This window comes from Neofelis nebulosa, chromosome 1, assembly GCF_028018385.1.
Source record: "Neofelis nebulosa isolate mNeoNeb1 chromosome 1, mNeoNeb1.pri, whole genome shotgun sequence".
NCBI lineage: Eukaryota > Metazoa > Chordata > Mammalia > Carnivora > Felidae > Neofelis > Neofelis nebulosa.
In genome coordinates, this window is record NC_080782.1 from 218,493,950 (window position 1) to 218,514,752 (window position 20,803).

The window sequence follows — 20,803 nt, forward strand, 5'->3', positions numbered from 1 at the left end:
GAGAGAGAGAGAGAGTGCAGGAAGGGCAGAGAGAGAGGGAGACAGAGAATCCCAAGAAGGCTCTGTGCCAGCAGCCTCATGAACTGTGAGGGCTCAAACTCATGAACTGTGAGATCCTGACCTGAGCTGAAATCGAGAGTTGGACGCCCAACCGACTGAGCCACCCAGCTGTCCCAGTTAACTGAATTCTTGACAATCAGACCTAAATGTAGTTCACTAGCCAGAAAAATCAACCTTTACTGCCATGGGCTGGATGCTTGTATCCCCCCTCCGCGCCCCCCCCCCCCCCCCCCCGCCCCCGCCATCTCATAGGTTGAAATCCTAGTCTCCAGTGGGACGGTATCAGAAGGTGGGGCTTAGGGCGCGAAGGTGGAGGCATCATGAATGGGATTACTGCCCTTGTAAGCGGGACCCCACAGAGCTATCTTGCCCTATGAAGACTCAGCAAGATGATGGCTTTGACAGCACCCTGACCTTGGACTTCTAGCCTTCAGAACTGTAAGAAATGAATTTCTGTTGTAAGCTATCCGCCGTATGGTATTTTGCGATAGCAGTCCAAACTGACCAAGACCCTTACTCAGGTTAATCCTGAAGTATCTAACAGAGGTCACACATAAAAATAGAGGGTGGTAAAGGCTGTCAGTCAAAGCTGCCCTATAAAATCCTCCTCCAGGTAATGTTTTACTTGGGGTAGTGTTTGTATTCTTGGTCTCCAGCCTTTAACACTGCGTGCTCTTACTTTGGTTTCTGGTAAGTGCCTGGAAATCTTTAAAAGAGTAGCTTGGTTAGATGAATTCGACTAACTTTGTCATCCGACTGCCTTTGTCAGCTCCAACTATGTCCTATGTCAAGGTCACCTCCCAGTTAATAGAGCCTCATGATTCAGTTCATAGTACAAAGGAGTTATTTGGCCTCAGGAATTCTTTGCTTTGGAAGAATTATTCTCAGCATGTTTTCTTCAGCCATCCACAGTGTTTTCCCAGGGACCTTAATTCCATTTAATTGCCCTCTGTGAATCTTGCTGTTTTCTCTCAACTGTTCCAGATTTTTCTGGAGAGGACAAATTGTACTGGAGGAAAGTATTTAAAGTCAGAGGATAAACAGGTGGAGAGTAAGGATGAGTCCAGAGGGAACGGAGGGGAAGAAAGCCCTGTGGCAAAGGTCTAGATTCTCAAACTACTACTGAGTAGCTATTACTTACAAAATACTCTGCACACTGATGCTAATGAAAAGCATAAAGACATGCTATTAACAGTTGATTTGGGAGACAAGCTATAAGTCTATGGAAAGCCACATAATACAAGAGAAATATCAAGATAGGTTGATCGTTGATGCTATTAATTACTGAAGTCATAGCATCAGCAGAACCTTCTATGAAGTCAGAGTCATTCGCTCAGAAGGTCCATGGTCCTAGCCACCGGGATGTAGCTGTGAACAAGCCACTTGGTCAGGCTTCCTAGAGGACCTGGCTTTCAGTTCTAACTCAGGAGAGGAAAGACGAAATGACGGTGTGAACAGAGGCACTAAAGCCCAGGATAGATTAATGGGGTCGTGAGTGCATCATTTGAATTATTTCTTCCAAAGCGATCAGCTGGACCCGAATCCTTTCCATAGTGGACGTGAAAGGAAATGGTTAAGAGGTTTAATTTTTGATAGAGAAGCTCTGAGCTCTCCAAGATGCGGTCACTTTCACTTTCTGGTCGGAAAGGTCCCCGTTGTGCTGGAACCTGGCATGACTTGGGGGATAAAGGTCTGGGGTGAGCTCGGGACACAGTTACGAAAAGCTGAGAGGAGTGTGGGCACTGATGTGCCTTGACTGGAACCCGGTCCCTCTGAGCTCTGCAGACCCACGTCAGCCTCCAGAGCGGCCTGGCTTCTTTTTTTTTTTTTTTTTTTTTTTTAACGTTTATTTATTTTTGAATTTTTTTTTTTTTTCAACATTTTTTATTTTATTTTTGGGACAGAGAGAGACAGAGCATGAACGGGGGAGGGGCAGAGAGAGAGGGAGACACAGAATCGGAAGCAGGCTCCAGGCTCTGAGCCATCAGCCCAGAGCCCGACGCGGGGCTCGAACTCACGGACTCACAGACCGTGAGATCGTGACCTGAGCTGAAGTCGGACGCTTAACCGACTGAGCCACCCAGGCGCCCCCCGGTCTGGCTTCTGATTGAGGGTGGCGGGGGCCCTGCTCAGCTGGCACTTCCTGTTCTAACCAGGATGCCAGGAGTTCCAGCATTCGGTGGGGGGTGGGGGTGGGGGACAGCCTCCGAATAGGCTCGTTGAACCCACCACCACAGCTGGTATGATTCCTCTCCCTGGGGCTTATGAGGAGCCTTGGAGAAGGGACCAGAGAGAGGGCCCAGCACCATTTGTGTTAAGGGAGCCCATCTTCAGTGGAAACTTCGGGGCTACCCAGTTGGCTAAAAGATGGTCAAGTACACAAGATCACCCTGCTTGTTAGTGACAGCACCGGCCCAGACCTGTACCACGCTTCTTGCCTTCTGTGCAAATGTGATGTCGTTCAACTCCTAGGCTAGTGCGTGCCACGGACTGTTCAAGGTGATCTCAACTTCCGTGTGTCTCTGACACCATACTTTGCCTTTTTCTTCCTCTTCGTATCATGCCCTTACCCTCCCTTGGTCCTTCACTTCTTTCACGGAAGAAAAGGTAGTATCCCACCCCCACCCCCAAGTTTATCTCATTTCCTCCTTTGGCAAGTGACATGTTGGCCACCACCCCCTCGCTGGCTCTCTGGGTCCTCCTCCAAGCTGGTATCTCCTGAGGTGGGTCCTCACCCTCCACTCCTCCCCCTGCCCCGGGAGCCCTCAGCCAGATCTGTGGACTCGTCTACTCCTTGTGTAACTTCACTGATTCTACATTTGTTTCCAGCAAACTGACGCTTGGACACTTTCACACAAAGTCCCTCAGACACTTTAAACCAGTATGCCTCCGAGTTACCACCTTTATTTCGAACCTGTCCCGTTTCCCCCAGTCTCTGCACTGTGAGTGGCACACCAGGCAACTTTTGGTACAAGCCAGGGCCCCAGGTGTTTGCCTCAACCGCTTCTCCTCCACCCCCGTGGCCGATCAGTCAGGTTCTCTGAATTCTACCTCATTTGTCTCTTTTGACTCTACTCTTCTCACTCCCTCTATCGCTGTCTTAATTTAGCTCTTCAACGGAGCACCTACACTCATGCTTCGAGACTTGGTCGGCTCAAGTATCATGTCCCCCAGGAAGCCTTCCAGAAGTCTGTTCAGACTATTATGAAATTGTTGGGTTCTCTTTTCCCCCCTCTTCCATCAGACCATAACTCTCTAAAGGCGAAGACACTTTTCCCCCTTGTACGCAGCATGGCACTTGATCGGTGATTGTTAATTGCATGAATGCACAAATACACAAATGAACAGAGTGAGGCAATAGGATATGTATTTTCCGCAGCTGCGTGTAGGATTCACGGTCAAATGTGGGTGTTTCCATTTGACCTACCACGCTCCACAGGTTTTATCGGGGTTTTTTCTGGGCATATTTTCTCTTGTTCTGTTTCATTCTCTACCAAACACAAAAGGAAACAAGACCTCAGACTCAGGATACACACTAGTGGCTGGGAATTCAACTCTAGTTTCCTGGACGAGAAAATGAAGTGAAAAAGCATTTTCAAAGGAAGTTAAATTTGTAAGCTACAGTCAGACAAAATTAGCCGTGGGAAATTCCATTGTCCTGCATAGGAGAATCACTTTACACCCCTCCCGTGGCTGGCTATGGAAACACCACGGTTAGGCACCTCCCCTCCCTCCTGTTCTTGCTAGAGAGTTAGCTGTGATGGTCCATTTTAAGGTAAAGAGTTGTTAGCGTTTGAGAGCGAGTAATGAGGTGCAAACTTGGAGGCATTCATCATGTCATTCTCACCGAAAATGGAGGACGGGAAATAATTTTCAGCCTAGCCTTGTAAATTTCCAGGTTGTATTCACTGATTATGATTTACCTAACATTAAAAAATTTTTTGTAACTCTGTAGGATGACAGATGGTAATTAGACTTACCGTGGTGAGTATTTCACAATGTATACATATGCAGAATTATTATGTTTTACGCCTGAAACTAGTGTGACATTGCATGTCGATTACACCTCAACTAAAAAAAATGACCTAACATTTGTTAAGCACTCACATCACATGTGTCTGATATGTTCACAATTGGAAAAACCATCTGGCCATCCCATCAAGATTTTTTTTTCTTTATGGCATAAATAGAAAGAGGACAATGAATACCACATGCAGACCAATTTGTCACATTACCCTTAGTTTTTGTTTTTCTGTGAATTCTGATTAAAGGAAATGTATTTAGGGAAAGGGTCATCCTGTTTGTTTATGTAGGACTTTTTTTTCTTAATTTGAGAGCGACACTGTGTCAAAGTGTGGAGGGCATTCTCTTGAATAGATCAATATGCCCCAGACAAAGTCTACTTATCCCTTTTTAGGTAAGTAGGTGAAAAGGTGATGGTGGTAACGCGGGTCCTTGGAGCTCAGGCTGCAGAATTTTTCCCAGGCTGCTGGAAAATCCAAATTAAGGACAGGGCTGGTGGTCATATAGAGACCCTGTCGATTCAGAACCCTTCTGTGGTGTCAGTAGTACAGGCTGGGCATTTAGCCACCCTAAGAAAAATGCATGTTCATGTGACTCAAGCCATCAAGTAAGCACTGGCCTTGACCTGTGGAGAAGGACGGTGGTGATAAAAGGAACCCGACAGACATTGTTATCGGTTCTAACGTAAGCACGGGGTTGAAATATGGCTGGTACTTGTTCTCCCTTCTGCCAAGGAATTTGCTAGTTCACCGGTATTTGTGGAGTGTCTGATCTAGAGCTCGTGTTATGTGGATTAGCTAAGTATGTTTTCCCGAGCTCATGACTTTGTCAAGCGCTTCAGGAAGATGTTTAGTATGCGCACGGCTACGTGTTTCTCTAAGAACCATCCCCTAATCGTTTTACATGCAGGGCTGCATTGCATTCTATAATAGCTCTTTCGCAGAAGCAGTGATAAAGAGTGCATAATTGTGGATATAATTCAGGGTTTCACATTCTTACTGCGTGAAACTATGGTCAGCAGCAGTGTCTATGTGAGGGGAGCCACACTCCAACAGGAATCATTTTCTTTCGGGTGCCACTGCAGATCCCGGCCACCGACCCTGTGCGGAGGTTGGGCCCCCTGAGTTTCTCTCTTTAACAAAGAACCCAAAGTGATTTTTTTTTAAACTGGAGACTTTATGAGAAGTAGTTGGAATGATAGGATTCTACTGTGGAATGCGTACTGTGAGATTTGTGAGGAAGTTTACTTAAGGAAATTACACATCTGTAAGACATATTTTGTTGTTAGTTTTACGTGAACCGTGTTATGAGTTAGGAAAACTGCAAGTAACAAGACTCAGTTAAAGTGATATTTTTTTTCATGGAGCGAGAAGTCTGAAGGCAGGAAGCTGCTGGCCTTGGCTTAGCTGCCTGACAATGCCACAAGGACCCTGACTCTCCTTGTCCTTTGGTCCTGCCCTTCTTAATATGTGTTTTTTGTATTTTTTTTAAATCATGCTTGTCACTTTGTGATTGTAAGATGGCTATCACAGCTTGAGGTGCTATGTCCGTATTATAGGTATGAGAATGGGAAGGGACAAGACCAGTGACCTCTCCTCCTGGGCCTGGCCCTTTTACATAGAAGTAAAATCTTCCTATGGCTCAGTCGGTTGAGGGTCTGACTCTTGATTTCCGCTCAGGTCATGATCTCACGGTCATGGGATCGAGCCGTATGTGGGGCTGGCTCTGCGATGAGTGTGGGTCCTGCTTGGGATTCCGTCTCTCTCACTCTCTCTCTCCTGCTTGTGTGGATTCTCTCTTAAAATAAATAAACTTAAAAAAAAAAAGTGAAAGCTTCCTCAGACATTGCCCCTCATGCCCCCCAAGAGTTCCACCTTTGTCTCTTTAGCCTGAACTTGTCACATGGTCGTGTTTAGCCTCAGAGGGGCTGGGCAGGAAGTATTTGGCTTTCTCAGCTTCTGTGGCGGAGGCAGCAAAGCAGAACATCGGGAATAAGCCATCCTACCGATAACAAGGGAGTAACTGCCCACTCTCCTTCGGGGAACCAAGGAGTGGTCGGAATCCATTCAATTGCTTCCTTTTGTGGCACTTTTATGTAAATTAGATTCTTCTGGGTTTAGGATACAGACATCCGCTCTGGGTCTCCGTTTCTAGGAAGTCTAATTATAAGGCTGCAGAGGGAACTAAAGGAGACGGGCCGTTGTCTCAGGCCGCATGGACAGACCTTTGTGGTCAGGCCATGTGAGACGGTCCTGATTGCAGACCTTGCTCCATTTCTTCAATTGTAGCCCTGGTGACAGTCACTGCAGTACCTGGTAGGCGTCTCTTCAGAATCAGGCACTTGTGGATCCCGTGACTCAGATATATATATATATATATATATATATATATATATATATATATACACACACACATACACACACACACACACACACACACATATATATATATATATATTTTTTTTTTTTTTAAGTTTATTTACTTATTTTGAGAGAGAGGCCGAGGAAGAGAGAGAATCCCAAGCAGGCTCCACACTGTAAGTGCAGAGCCTGATGTGGGCTTGAACTCACCAACTGTGAGATCACGACCAGAGCTGAAACCCAAGAGTTGGACGCTTAACCGACTGAGCCACCCAGGCGCCCCCACCCCCGACCCCGCCCTCCACCGTGACTCAGATCTTTTGTTTCTAAACCTACTGCTCCTGCCTTTACCAGAAGACTTTCTCCTTGTGTCTTACATCAAATGTCCTGAGAAAGCGTCTATTGGACAGCCTTCACTGTCCCCTAGAGGTGCCCCTGTGGGGCAGGGTGCTAGCTCCCAGCCGCCCCAGGCCTCTAGCTGGCCTAGCAAGGGCTTCCAGAATCATGTGACTTTGGTCACACTGGAACACACTCAGAAGGGGCGAGTGGGTGAGGTCTCCCTGAGGCGACAGAGGAGGTAGTAAAACAGTGGCCAGTCCTGGAACCCCAGTTCTAGGCTATCTGCCGAGCTGTGTCACGCTGGCCATTTTGTGGGGATTGCAGCTGTTTCCCTCTTTATCAAGAGTTATCTCCCTTTCTGTCTTCATGTGCTCAAAGTTAAAGCCCTAAAAGTTTTCTGCTTTGACTATCCAGAAGGCCAGAAAACTAGAAAGAAACAAAAACAAAACCAAAAATGCCTACATCTTCGTTGCTTTGGTGGTATGTGTTCCTATACGTTTATTTTTTCATTTTTTAGGAATTGAGGTAAAATTCACATAATACTGAATCAGTCATTTGAAGTTGTATTTAGTACATGAGGGCACTGACATTGTAGAGTGCATTTAGTGCATTCACAATGCTGTGGAACCATCACCCCTGCCCAGACCCAAACGATATGTTCTTGAACGAGCGTGTGTGAATGTCGGGAATGACCTGGTCCTCCATGTTGGAAGGAAAGACTGACCCCAGGAGCTGTATGTTTCCAGACCTACCCTTCTTTAGAGACTTTGCATAAGAAAAAGATCCCTTGGGGTGCCTGGGTGGCTCAGTCGGTTGAGCGTCCGACTTTGGCTCAGGTCACGATCTCGCGGTCCGTGAGTTCGAGCCCTGCGGCGGGCTCTGTGCTGACAGCTCAGAGCCTGGAACCTGTTTCAGATTCTGTGTCTCCCTCTGTCTCTGCCCCTCCCCTGTTCATGCTCTGTCTCTCTCTGTCTCAAAAATAAATAAACGTTAAAAAAAAAAATTAAAAAAAAGAAAAAAAAAAAAAAGAAAAAGATCCCTTAGGGCGCCTGGGTGGCTCAGTCGGTTGAGCGTCCGACTTCGGCTCAGGTCACGATCTCGCAGTCTGTGAGTTCGAGCCCCGCGTCGGGCTCTGTGCTGACCGCTCAGAGCCTGGAGCCTGCTTCCAATTCTGTGTCCCCCTTTCTCTCTGCCCCACCCCTGCTTGTGCTCTGTCCCTGTCTTTCAAAAATGAATAAACATTAAAGAAAATTAAAAAAAAAAAAAGAAAAAAGATCCCTTCCTGACCGGATGTTACAAGGCAGGTCTCCTGGTTCTCAGAAACCTGTTTGCCCTCTCTCAAACACCCCCCAGCTGCAGACGACACAGCGAGAAGCTGCTTGTTGGCTGAGGACTTATTGTTCAATCATTTTAGGGTGGCTTAGAGAGCAGTTAAATTCACACACAAGAAAACAAAGGATGGCCAAACTGAGTCAGGTACAAGGCCATGGGTGGCTTGGTCCTGATGTGAAAATAGAATCTCTCCTTCAATTCACTCACAGGGGAGAGGAATTTTCTGAATTAAGGCCTCAGGATGAATATCAGAGGGCCAGGCCACTATCCAACCTCAACAACAAGTTTTATTGCCAAGCCCTTTATGCTTCCTTGGCACCTGTCACAGCATTGGCTCACTGGATCCTCACAAGAGGCCCGCGAAGGAGGCAAGGCCCCGTTGCCCTCTTATAAGACCAGGGACTCTGAGGGCGTTCATTGCCTGCGGTTCAGCTGTGACTGCCTCTCTCTTGACCACCACCTTCTCTAACTCTACAAGGGTAAAAGGGAGAGCTGGGTAGTTCCCCCCAGTTACAGAATAGCTTGGAAGGAGTGTGCTTTCCTTGATTTTTAACTTAAACAGGAGGTTTTAAACTGATGTTCTTCAGTTTAGTGGGCTATGAAGAGTGTGAACAACAAAAGAAAGAACAGAATGATAAGCATCAGAGTGCACCGTGGTCCTAGGAAGTATTTTCTCTTGGAATGGGTGTGTGTGTATGTGTGTGTGTGTGTGTGTGTGTGCGCGCGCGTGTGTGTGTTCTGGGTCATGAAGTAAAATGTGTTTCCTAATGTGGGCTATAGTTTAACAAGTTTCAAAGCCACGGACATAAATGGCTATGGTCCCGTCTGAACCGCTCGGATTTGGAGGTTGCCAGCTGCAGGCCTCACCTGCCACCCTGACCCTTCAAATGTTACCGGGAGGATAACGTCCTGGGAGTGTTCAGAGCCCTTCTGCAAGGCTCATGTACACTCTACCAGAGGCAAAACTCGAGCATGACAGTCTGCACGGAGGGCAAGTTCTGAGAACTGAGAACGCAGCCGTCATATGGTTGTATAACTTTTCGGCTTTCAAACCGTGAAAACAGTGTCAGTCCTGCCTTTGCTGTCCTCGGTTATTTTGTGAATATACTTGAACATTCTAGGGCATTTCTAGAGCCACAGGCCAGGGCACTGACCTCCCTTACACTCCTAAGAAGCATGCTGCAGAGTCCTCTGGCTAAAATTATCTCACAGAAGCCACCTGTTTAGTTCCTTTTATATTTGTGCCTCTCAGCACGAGGTGTCCCAGATCACTTGTCCCAAATTCTTTTTCATGGAAAAAGCCATTATTCCATCTGGTGGAGATTATAATTTGCCTTTTTTATTTTGCTTCTGATAAACTTAAATCTGATAGTTTTCTTAGGTAGTAAGACATGAAGGCAATCCAGAAAATTAGAGGTAAGAATATTTAGTCAAATGATTGACTAAAAAAAAAAAAAACAAAACAAAAAAACGCAGAGGAGGGGCACCTGGGTGGCTCAATCGGTTAAGTGTCCGACTTCAGCTCAGGTAATGATCTCACGATCTGTGAATCTAAGCCCCGTGTCAGGCTCCGGGCTGACAGCTCAGAGCCTGCTTTGGATTCTGTGTCTCCCTCTTTCTCTGCCCCTCTCCCACTTCTGTCTCTCAAAATAAATTAAAATGTTAAGAAAAAAAAATTTTTTTTAAATGCAGGGGGTCCCTGGGTGCCTTAGTGGGTTAAGCGTCCCACTTTGGCTTAGGTCATGATCTCACGGTTTGTGAGTTTGAGCCCCGCGTCTGGCTCTGTGCTGACAGCTCAGAGCCTGGAGCCTGCTTCGGATTTAGTATCTCCCTTTCTCTCTGCCTCTCCCCCACACTCTCTTTCTCCTCTCTCTAAAAAAAATAAACAAACATTAAAAATTTTTTTTAAAAATGCAGGCAATTCCAATTAAGGCTCAGCTTGATTTTTTTTTTTTTACATGTTGAAATGCTTAGTTTTCTCGATGTGCCATGGATATAACTAGCCAGCATAGCAACTAAGTAGTCATTTTGGTTTCTGTTCCTATTGTGTTTTATTTATCTATTTATTTTAGTAATCTCTACACCCAACGTGGGGCTCCAACCCATGATTCAGATCAAGAGTCACATGCTCTTCCGACTGAGCCAGACAGGTGCCCTGTGTTCCTATTGTTTTTTTTTGAAACCGTGTTACTCAATAAAAGTTCATTGAAAACACTGAGAACAAAGCCACGAGGAAATATTAGAGGCTTGACTTTTTGACTTTTAACATTCTAGCAATACTGGTTTTACCTAAGGGTACAGAACCTTTTGTGTATAACCTGAGATGATCAGAACAGCGACGATCATGGCGATGACAATGACAGTGGCAATAACAAAGTTTATTACATGCAGGGCACTATGTTCATTATTTCATCCATTCCCTTTAAAAACTACAGAAACCGTCTTAAAAGTATGACGTGGATTTTACTTTCAAGGACACTGAGAATTATAAAGAAGATAGACAACTTTTTAAGTTCTCACTGGCAGGATGCCAGATCCTCAGGCCGAACGTCCGTCCTTCCGTCCGTGGAGAGAGAGGAGTTAGCCGGGAGGAGCCCTTTCAGCTGTTTTCACGGAGGGGCTTGTACTTTTTCGTTTCCCCTCCTGCCTGACTGTGCTGCCTTCGTCTTGCCGGGTGCAAATAAGTGCAGAGGCAAAAAACTCAACCCATTCCTGAGTGTTTACAGGGAGACCGGCTGAAGTGAAGGTGAGGTTGCCAGGAGCATGCCCCACAGACCCAGGCATGGCCCGGCCTGAGATCCGGGCTTTGAGGGGAGAACAGGAGGCTTGTGTGAGAGCAACTTCTGTGCAGACCCAGTTAGCGTGGCAGGGGGATGGGGCAGCCAGGGAGTCAGGGAGAGTGCATTAGTGTCCTATTGCTGCCATAGCAAATGACCACAAACTCAGTAGCATGAGGTGGCAAGCATTTTATTATCTCGTCGTTCTGGAGGTCAGAAGTCTGATATGGGACTCACTACGCCAAAATAAGGCATTGTCAGGGCTGTGCTCCTTTTTGGAGGCTCTAGGGGAGAATTAGTTTCCTTGACGTTCCCGGCTTCTAGAGGCTGCCCGAATTCCTTGGCTTGTGGCTTCTTCCATCTTCAAAGCCAACAGTGGCGGAGGAGTTCTTACATCAGATCACTCTGACCTGTCTCCATAGTCCTATCTCCTCTGACTTTTCTGCCTCCTTTTTCCACTGATAGGGACCCCAAGGATTACATTGGGCCCACCGGATAGTCCAAGATAACCCCCCACCTAAAAGTCAGCACGTAAGCAACTTTAATTCCACCTGCAATCTAATTCCCCTCTGCCCTGTACCCTAACACATTCACAGATTCCAGGGATTAGAACATAGGCTTCTTTGGGGGTCCCTGTTCTGTCTACCACGGTAGCCTCTTGGATGAAGGAGGGATTAGGAGACACATCCTGGAGATGACCTCCAATGTGAGGCCTGAAGGATGGGAGGACATTAGCAAGAGAAAGAGTTTAGCTCATAGAAGGTCCCAGAAGTGAAAGGGAGCACCGGCATGTTTGAGGAGCTGCAGGTGTCTCATATAAACACTCCCTGGCCTACACACAAGATGTGTTCTCAGAAAAGCACCTGTAGCCGAGAAAAACATACGCCCAAAGCAACATTCTTATAAAACAATCTCTCAAACCTCCACACTATTGCCATTTTGATAATTCTTCGTTGTGTGAGGCCTTCCCTGGGCATTAGAGGATGTTTGGCAGCATCCCTGATCCCTACCCAATAGATGCCAGTAGGAACCGTGGAGTTGTGAAAACTAAAAATGTCTTCAGACATGGTCAAATGTCCTCTGGGATGGTAGAATCTGGTTGAGAACCATGGCATAGGATATAATGATAATTTCACTGGCTCATTCCCAGTATTCCAGCTGGGAACACTTGCCTATCCAGTGTTCTTGTTGGGAGTAGCTATGGCTCACTACTGCTCCTCTTTGCCAAGGGGACGGGAAGATGACCAGATGTCTCAGATACAACCTCCTCCTCCTCCTCCTCCAGGAGGTATTTAAAATAAGGCAGAATAGGGCTCAGACCCACGACGAACTGTGAGATCATGACCTGAGCCGAAGCTGGAGGCTTAACCAACCGAGCCACCCAGGTGCCCCTTGACACGTGTTTCTAACCTGATTATGATGATGTAACCAAGTTACTGTTCCCCAGAACAGTGGTTTCCAACCTGTGGATCAAGACCCTTTGATAATAATCCAAGATTCTTGTATCCTTAGGTTCAGCATGCATTTTCTTGATGGATGCTAAAAATCCTCCTATCCATGTTTTAGGGACTCCAGAATTTTTCAAAATTTAGTTTACCTTACAAAGGGATCCTCATACTTGAAAGGATGGCAATTGTGTATTACTAAATACTAAATACAAATTACTAGATATTATATGTGTGTGTTGCTAAGAATTATATGTGTATTAGCAGAGGCTGGTGGGGCATAGAGTAATAGAGGAATTTGGAGTCTGAAGGATGGATAGGAAAGGGGCAAATCCAGTACCTTTTTGTGCAGATGCCATACAGTTTTGAGTCTGGAAAGGGCTGGACTTGGTGAGATGAGAGCAGGGAGGTAGGGTAGCCTGAAGGGGTAGGAAGTCATGTATTTCTTTCCCTGCCATAAAAGGGTAGCGTTGCAATGATTTCCACCCCCGCAGGCTGGGGATCGCATTTGTTTTCATGGCAGGATTCTTGGGATCCGGCCAAGCATGTCCAAACTGTATCAATAGCGAAACAGTGTGTGCACAAAACTCCAAGGATTCACTTTTAGAATTCAAGTTGGAGAGTAAAGAAGAGATTGTGTCAGCTCAAGCCGGGCGCACTGGAGAAACGAGAGAAGGGAATGAGAGACAGGTAGCTCTGGACCCCGGCAGAGGCCATCACCTCCGGGAACCTCGTTCCTTCATCTGTAAATGGAAAGGATGCCTCTCTGGCCCGAAGGAACCGATGAATGTAAAGACTCCTGCCATGGCTCTTTGTAGCAACACGTGCAGGTTCCGTCCATCTGTGTTTACTCTTTGACCCAGCGATTCTTCCAGGAGTTTACCCTGAAGCTACCCCTCCTCCAATAAAAACGATCTATGCAAAAGCGTATTCATTATGCTATTATTTGCCATAGCTAAGTGTTGCAAACAACCTGCATGTCACGTGTATTAGTCTTGTATCGCCGCCTAATACATTACTGCAAATTTAGCTGAAAGCAACACCTATTTATTAGCTCGTAGCTCTGTCGACCAGAAGTCTAACATGGTGTCTGGGTTCTCTGCTCAGGGTATCGCAGGGCTCAGTCAGAAGATGAATCTACCTCTGAGCTCATCCCTATTGTTGGCAGAACTTTGTTTCTTACGGTGGCAGGTCCTTGCTGGGTGTCAGCTGGGAGCCACTGTCAGCTCCTTAAGGCTACCCGCATTCTTTGCCACGCAGCTCTTCATCTTCACCCCGGTGCATCAAATCCCTCCTGTGATTTGCAACTCTGACTTCCCTTCTGAGACCAGCGAGAGGAAACCCTGCTTTTAAAAGGCCTGTGTGGGGGCGCCTGGGTGGCGCAGTCGGTTAAGCGTCCGACTTCAGCCCCCGCGTCAGGCTCTGGGCTGATGGCTCGGAGCCTGGAGCCTGTTTCCGATTCTGTGTCTCCCTCTCTCTCTGCCCCTCCCCCGTTCATGCTCTGTCTCTCTCTGTCCCAAAAATAAATAAAAAACGTTGAAAAAAAATAAATAAATAAAAGGCCTGTGTGATTAGGACAATCTCTCTATCATAGGATCGACTGGTTTGGGACTTTAAGACATATGTAAAGTCCTTTCACAGCCATACCTACATGAGTGTTTGATTGAATGGCTGAGAGAAGGTGTGCGTACGCCGATGACCAAGAATCTTGGAGCCCGTCTTTGGACCTGGCCTATCACACTCAGGAAGTTGAGTAAATGCCCTGGGTCCATCCATACAATGAAGAACTATGCTATGCTATGAGGGACAAAAGAGGCCTCTGGGCCCTGCTCCTATGAGTCACGTCATTATAAGAAGGAGATTTGACCACAGAGACACACATACTGAGGGAAGAACACCACGTAAAGGCAGACGCAGAACTTGAAGCTATGCAGCTGCAAGCCAAGGAATGCTGGGGGTGGCTGGCCAATTGCGCAACACTAGGAGAGAGACGAGGAGGGATTCTCCTGTAGAGACTCCAGAGAGAACATGGCCCTGCCGACATCACGAGTCTAGACTTCTAGCCTTCAGAAGACAGAAAGAATTCTTATTTTTATTTTTTTAAGTTTATTTATTTATTTTGAGAGGGATCGAGTGAGCGGGGCAGGGCAGAGGGAGAGAGAGAGAGAGAGAGAGAGAGAGAGAAGCAGGCTTTGATCTGCCAGCACAGAGCCCGCCGTGGGACTTGAACTCACCAACCATGAGATTGTGACCTGAGGCGAAGTCGGACACTTAACCAGCCGAGCCACGTGGGCGCCCCTCAATTCTTGTTTTTAAAAGCCATCCAGTTTGTGGTAATCTGTTATGGCAGCCGTGAGGAAACTAATACACTGGCCAGTGGCCAGTGAGGACATGAGCCCTGCCAACAGTCATGTGAGTGAGCTTGAAAGAGGATCTTCTAAGACCTGCCAACGGCCAGGCTGAGCGCACTTGGAAGCTGATTCTCCCCAAGTGAAGCCTTGATGCGCCTGCAGCCCCAAGTGCCACTTTGTTTGCATTCTTGGGAGGCGTGGAGCTACAGGTGCTTCCGGGGCCCCTCTGGATTTTTGACCCACAGAAACTGGGAGCTAAGACATGTTTGTTATTTTAAGCTGGTAAGCTTAGTTATACAGCAATCGATAACTAGCAAATATACTTATATACAATTGTATATTTCTTTACTTTGGGGACAATGGAAGAATAAACTAGAACCTAAGGAAAGTGCTCAGAAGGGAGTGGGACCAGAGTGCAGGGAATGGGGAGGGAGTTTAACCTTTGTAAGATTTTATTTTGAACCACGTGAATGCTTTATACATTCAAAAAATGGAACCGAAGGAAAAAGGTGAAAAAAGCAAACTCTAACATTGATGCAAAGAAAAATAGCAAACCTAGTAGTATTTCGAATAGAGAACATAACCATACCAACAAGCCATTAATTCAAGTAACATTTGAGCATGGTACTCTACCTGTACACCATTTAGAAGGATGTGTTATAAAGATACAAAGAACCGCTAAGAAATCTTGAGTTTAGAAATTTTGTTGCTGCTGATAGTACAGGTATGTAAGTCTCAACTATTTTCTGTACATTGTAGAATAAATGAACACATAGATTGATGCTGAAAATGGAGGAGAGGGGATATTCTAAGATACCTTTTAAATCGGGAATTAGGGTTTTCACTTAAGGAGAAGAATAACATCCCAGTAAGCAGTGAGCACAGCAAGTACTCAGATCTAATTTTCTAAGTGTCATTTCCTATTAAAAGGAACTAGGGTTTTCCTGTCTAGGGCACAGAACAGTCAATGAAAAGTTAGTAGGTCTTGTGTTAGAAAACAAGGAAGTGCTCAAAGATTGATAGGATATATATAAGAATAAAGGAGCCAGGTGTGGGGCTTTCCACTGGCCAAATATGGGCAATTTGAGCACCCAAAATAATACTGGGGTATTTGATCATAGTAATTGAATTAAATTGAATTAAAAAAAATGCAGGAGTCCACACTGTTACTCGAACAGGAGGGGAAAGGAGCTGTGACTGGGTTGAGAAGCAGGGGGAAAAAGAGAAAAGGAGAAAAAGGGGGCGCCTGGGTGGCGCAGTCGGTTAAGCGTCCGACTTCAGCCAGGTCACGATCTCGCGGTCCGTGAGTTCGAGCCCCGCGTCGGGCTCTGGGCTGATGGCTCGGAGCCTGGAGCCTGTTTCCGATTCTGTGTCTCCCTCTCTCTCTGCCCCTCCCCCGTTCATGCTATGTCTCTCTCTGTCCCAAAAATAAATAAAAAATGTTGAAAAAAAAATTAAAAAAAAAGAAAAGGAGAAAAAGGGGGGTACTCTTCTTTAGACAGGTAGAAGGATTGATAGATAGCATGAGAAAAATCACCATTTGGTAAGTGTTCATGAGTGCGTGCTACACCCCCTGGACAAAAATATTAGCTGGGTTCAGCCTATTACTGCAGATAATCTCTGTTGCGGTGGGAGAGAGGGGTTGTCAAAATAAAAAACAAACGGAGACCAGCCTGGAAAATTCTCTGAGCAGACAAAACCAGTTTAATCATACAACACTCAATTTGCAAGACTAACTCGCTCTGGGTCATTTCTTGCTCATGCCTCTGGCAATCATAAGCAAGACTTGAACTCTTAAGGTTGATAGGAGGTAACCACTGATCAATTCCCTGTCATTTAGGAGAATTCTCATTTTATAACCAATCACTGTGAAGAGCAGCCACTGCTTCCTTGCTCTATTACCTGCTTAATGACAACATACTCCTGAGCCTCATTCCGTGTTTCGTTTGAGTGCTTCCTGTTTGCAAACTGTCTTCCTGATGTGTGCACAATAAACTTTTACTGATTACTAGTTTGATGATTCATTGGTTTTAGTTCTATCATTTCTGAGCTTTTGACAGTATTTTTGTGGAGAGATCTGCCAGCCCATGTCTGGACTAAGTGATCCATCTTGGCATCACGGATAATGGGACTAAAGAACACTGTGCCTTCTTGTGGAAATACACATCACCTCCTACTTTTCTTACTAAAATGTTTAACCTGAATCTAATCATGAGAGGGGCACCTGGGTGGCTCAGTCAGTTGAGACTGAGTGTCTGACTTCGACTCAGGTCATGATCTCCCAGTTCAGGAGATCAACCCCCCACGTAGGGCTCTGTACTCACAGCTTGGAGCCTGGAGCCTGCTTCAGATGCTGTCTCCCTCTCTCTCTGCCCTTCACCGCTCATACTCTCTCTCTCTCAAAAAATTAAATAAATAAAAAATAAAGTGCATCTAATCATGAGGAAACAATTTGATAAATCTAAATTGATACAGTGTATAAGACAATTGGCCTGGACTTTTCAAATACGTCCAAGTGATGAAAGATTTTTAAAAAGTGGGAGTGCTAGAACTTGGGTGGTAGACTACAGGAGTTTATAAAGACACATGTTATTAAGCAAAACAGGTGAATCTTGGGTAGAACCTGAATTTTTCAAAGACGTGTGTGTGCACGTGTGCTTGTCTATGACGTTTTGAGACAACAAAGGGAATTTTAAAAAAACAGTATGTTAAATGATATAACAGAAGTTGCATTAAATTTCTTGCATGTGATAGTGGTGAGGTATTTAGGGGTGAAGCAGCGTTGTGTGAAACTTTACAAAGGGGGAGAATCTATCTAGTGAAGAGAACGCAAATGTGAAATGGTAGCATTGAGAGAAGTGCACACTGTCCATAGCAGTCGGTTTTGAAATTTTTCAAACTAAAAAGCTGGGATTAAAAAAAAGAAGTGCAAGTTTGTTTACTTCCTCTGACTTCGGGGGTTCACGTGGACACAGAATCAGCACCCTGAGAAGCCTCCTGTTCCGTGGCTCTCGGTGCGTTCCCTAAAGTTTCTCTTTCACTGCGGAGTCGAGACCCAAGGCCGTGGGAGGTGTCATCGAGTCCCCGACAGCTACCACCCTTGTCGGTGGGGAGCCGGCTACTCAATATCTAGGTGCCTCCGCGGCCAGCCAGTCGCCCGCTGCCATGGGCGTGGCCGCGGCCGGAGCGGCCAATGGGAGCCGCGGCGGGGGGCGGGGCCTCGAGGGCGGGGTGGGCGGGGCCGGACGCAAGTTGCTGTGCTGCCCTCGCTGCGCTGCAGCGTGTTCTCCCGCTTCGGTGCTGGCCGGCTCTGGTCGCAGCTGAGCGTGGGTAGGAGGACTTGCGGAGCCACCGGTGCCGGGTAAGTGCCTGACCACCGGGCCGCGGCCGCGATGGCCGCTCCGCGCCTGCTCCGGCTCGCTCCTCCGCCCGCCCGACTCTCTTTCGCCACGGTGTCCGCGACCAGCCGGCCCGGGACTCCTTGCCCCGCCGTGGTCGGTGCTGCCCCTCCGGTCGGCCTCGGCCGGGACTGGGACTGCGGTCGGACTGCGGTCCCTGAGAGCGCCGACGCGGCCGGGCGTTCTCGGGGGCTGCCGCTGCTCCCGGGTTTGCGTGCGGGGCCCGGCTGCCCGGGGCGCGAGGTTCCGGGGCTTGGCCCCGCTCTTCCGGCAGGGGCGCCGGCTCCCGGGCCTCATCGCTTGGGGGCGTGGGGTGACTCCTGCCCTAGCGTCTCAGATCCCAAGTGTGAGGCCCATGTGGGACCTCGGCGTGTGTGCCCTGGCCCCCGCGGTACGTTTCTCCTGTCTCTGCATCCCTCCCACTCGCGGTTCATTCAGAGTGTGCAGCCCGGGCGCCAGCGAGCTTCCTACTCTGGGAGAGGGCACGCTCGCTGTACTCTGAATTGCTCCCGGACACGCCGGGTTGGCTCACCTTTGGAGGGACGGGGGCAGTTCATTAGCTTGGAAGGTTCATGTAGCGCTGCACTGTAGCGCCTTTTTTAGGTGTAAGTAACTTGATGTAAAGCGTTTGCAGGGTTCAGCATTATCGCTCCTGCGCAAGAATAGCAGAACAATGTCGGGACTGCCCTGCAGGGGTCGATTTGTCCTCCTGTTGCAGTGAAAAAAGTTGAAAGGAATGAATCTGGTCTAGGCTCTGCCGCTGCCAAGTTTTGTGTTCGTGGGCTCAGTTAATTCATGTGACATGAGGTATGACTTCTAAGATGCCTTTTCTTTTTTTTTTTTTTTTAATTTTTTTTAACGTTTATTTATTTTTTTTGAGACGGAGCTAGACAGAGCATGAACGGGGGAGGGTCAGAGAGAGGGAGGGAGACACAGAATCCGAAACAGGCTCCAGGCTCTGAGCTGTCGGCACAGAGCCCGACGCGGGGCTCGAACTCACGGACCGCGAGATCATGACCTGAGCCGAAGTCGGCCGCTCAACCGACTGAGCACGCAGGTGCCCCGTAAGATGCCTTTTCAATTTCACGTTGCATAGGTCTGTGATGAGCTTATTTTGCATACTGTACCTTTAAAGGCAGTTGGAAATAGGGAAAGTCCAATGAAAGGCAGACATATGGGGAATAAAGATTTAAGAGGGATCATTTTAGAGACCGTGATTCCAGTTTCAGACTGTAGACTGAAAAGGGAACACACGTAAATTTGAAAGAACTTACCCAGAATTAATTATATAACAGGAACTTGGAAAGCTTTCAAAAGTTCCAGCAGCAATTACCGTACTGTATTTTACCTCTCTTTGCAGCTGTGCAAATGAGGTAAGGAGAAAATAAGTACTAAGAGAAAACAGAGGAGAGGGGATATGGTAACTTAGTACATATCTTAAGTGTAGGGAGACGCCTTTAGAATCCTTTATTTGTATAGACATTTTTACTCAAGTAACACTTAAAAAAATAGATGGGAAGTTTGTATTTCCTTTGCAGAAAAATTACACATTTATTCAGAACGTGCAGAATTTCCTACCCTCCCACCTCCATATATATATATATATATATATATATATATATATATATATATATATTTTTTTTTTTTTTTTTTTTTTTTTTTTTTTAAGGTTTATTTATTTTTGAGAGACAGAAACAGAGCATAAGTGGGGGAGGGGCAGAGAGGGAGCCGGAGACACAGAATCCAAAGCAGGCTCCAGGCTCTGAGCTGTCCACACAGAGCCCGATGAGGGGCTCGAACTCATGAGCTGTGAGATCATGACCTGAGCCGAAGTCCTACGCTTAACTGAGCCACCCAGGTGCCCCACCCCCAAATATTTTTTAACAGACTTTGGAAAAATAGTGTCTGGCTTTGTAGTACATAGAGGACAGATCACGTGTTCCTTCAGGGAGACCTTAGTTTGTGTACTTTGTAGCTGTGCGACTAGGGAAAGTCACTCTTCCTCTCTGAGGTGGTCGGTCTTTCCTCAGTTGTGCAATGTGGATAAGGATACCTATTTCATAGGCTTGTAAGGATGAAATAAAATCCTTTATGTGGAAAACGTACAGCAATGCCTATCATATCAGATATTTGATAGTGAAGGCTGTTGTTGTTAGTGTTGTGTTTATAAGGCAGCAGAGAAGTGGTGACTGGGTTTGGTCTGGCCAGAGGGTATGGCCTAGAAGAGGAGTGCAGAGTGGGAAGTGATTCCCAAGCACCATTATCTGGCACTGGAGTTTTTGCAAAGTTGTGATTCCTTCCCTGGATCTCAGGCCAAGATGTTGCCCAGACACTAGACTGCTAAGGACACATCAGTCTGCCTGACTGTGCTGGGCTGTCAGTGTTGGGACGTGAGTAGAGTTGGGATTCCGCCCCCGCCCAAAATTGTGCTAGGACAAAGAGAGCTCCAGAACAAAGAAATGATTTAGCTTACCAAAGATTGCAACTTGGGATAGCTGACGCCCCATCTCAGCTGGCTGTGGCCAGCATGGCTTTGGACATAACGTCTTCCATTCCAGAACCTTTTTTGTTCGGGTGTTTGACTGACTACTGATACTCTCTGGTTGCTGTTTAAGCCAACATATTCTTTCTTTGACACAGTAAGCATTAACCTGGGAAGGTGGGCAGTAAGCTTAACTGATCCGGAATCTAGTCCTAGCATTCAGAAAGGAAAAGAGA

General features: G+C 46.8%; 1 protein-coding gene across 2 annotated transcripts in view; it reads left to right on the forward strand.

Moving 5' to 3' along the window:
* The first annotated feature begins 475 nt into the window (after positions 1-475).
* Positions 476-20,803, forward strand: part of SLC25A30 (solute carrier family 25 member 30) — a 40,812-nt gene continuing 20,484 nt past the window's right edge. The window contains exon 1 of one of the 2 annotated variants that reach the window (XM_058684930.1): positions 476-498. The gene's annotated coding sequence lies outside the window, so the exon portion shown is untranslated. Of the gene's footprint in view, positions 499-17,950; positions 18,049-20,803 lie in introns of those variants that run through there. The other variant, XM_058684920.1, reaches the window with a different exon arrangement.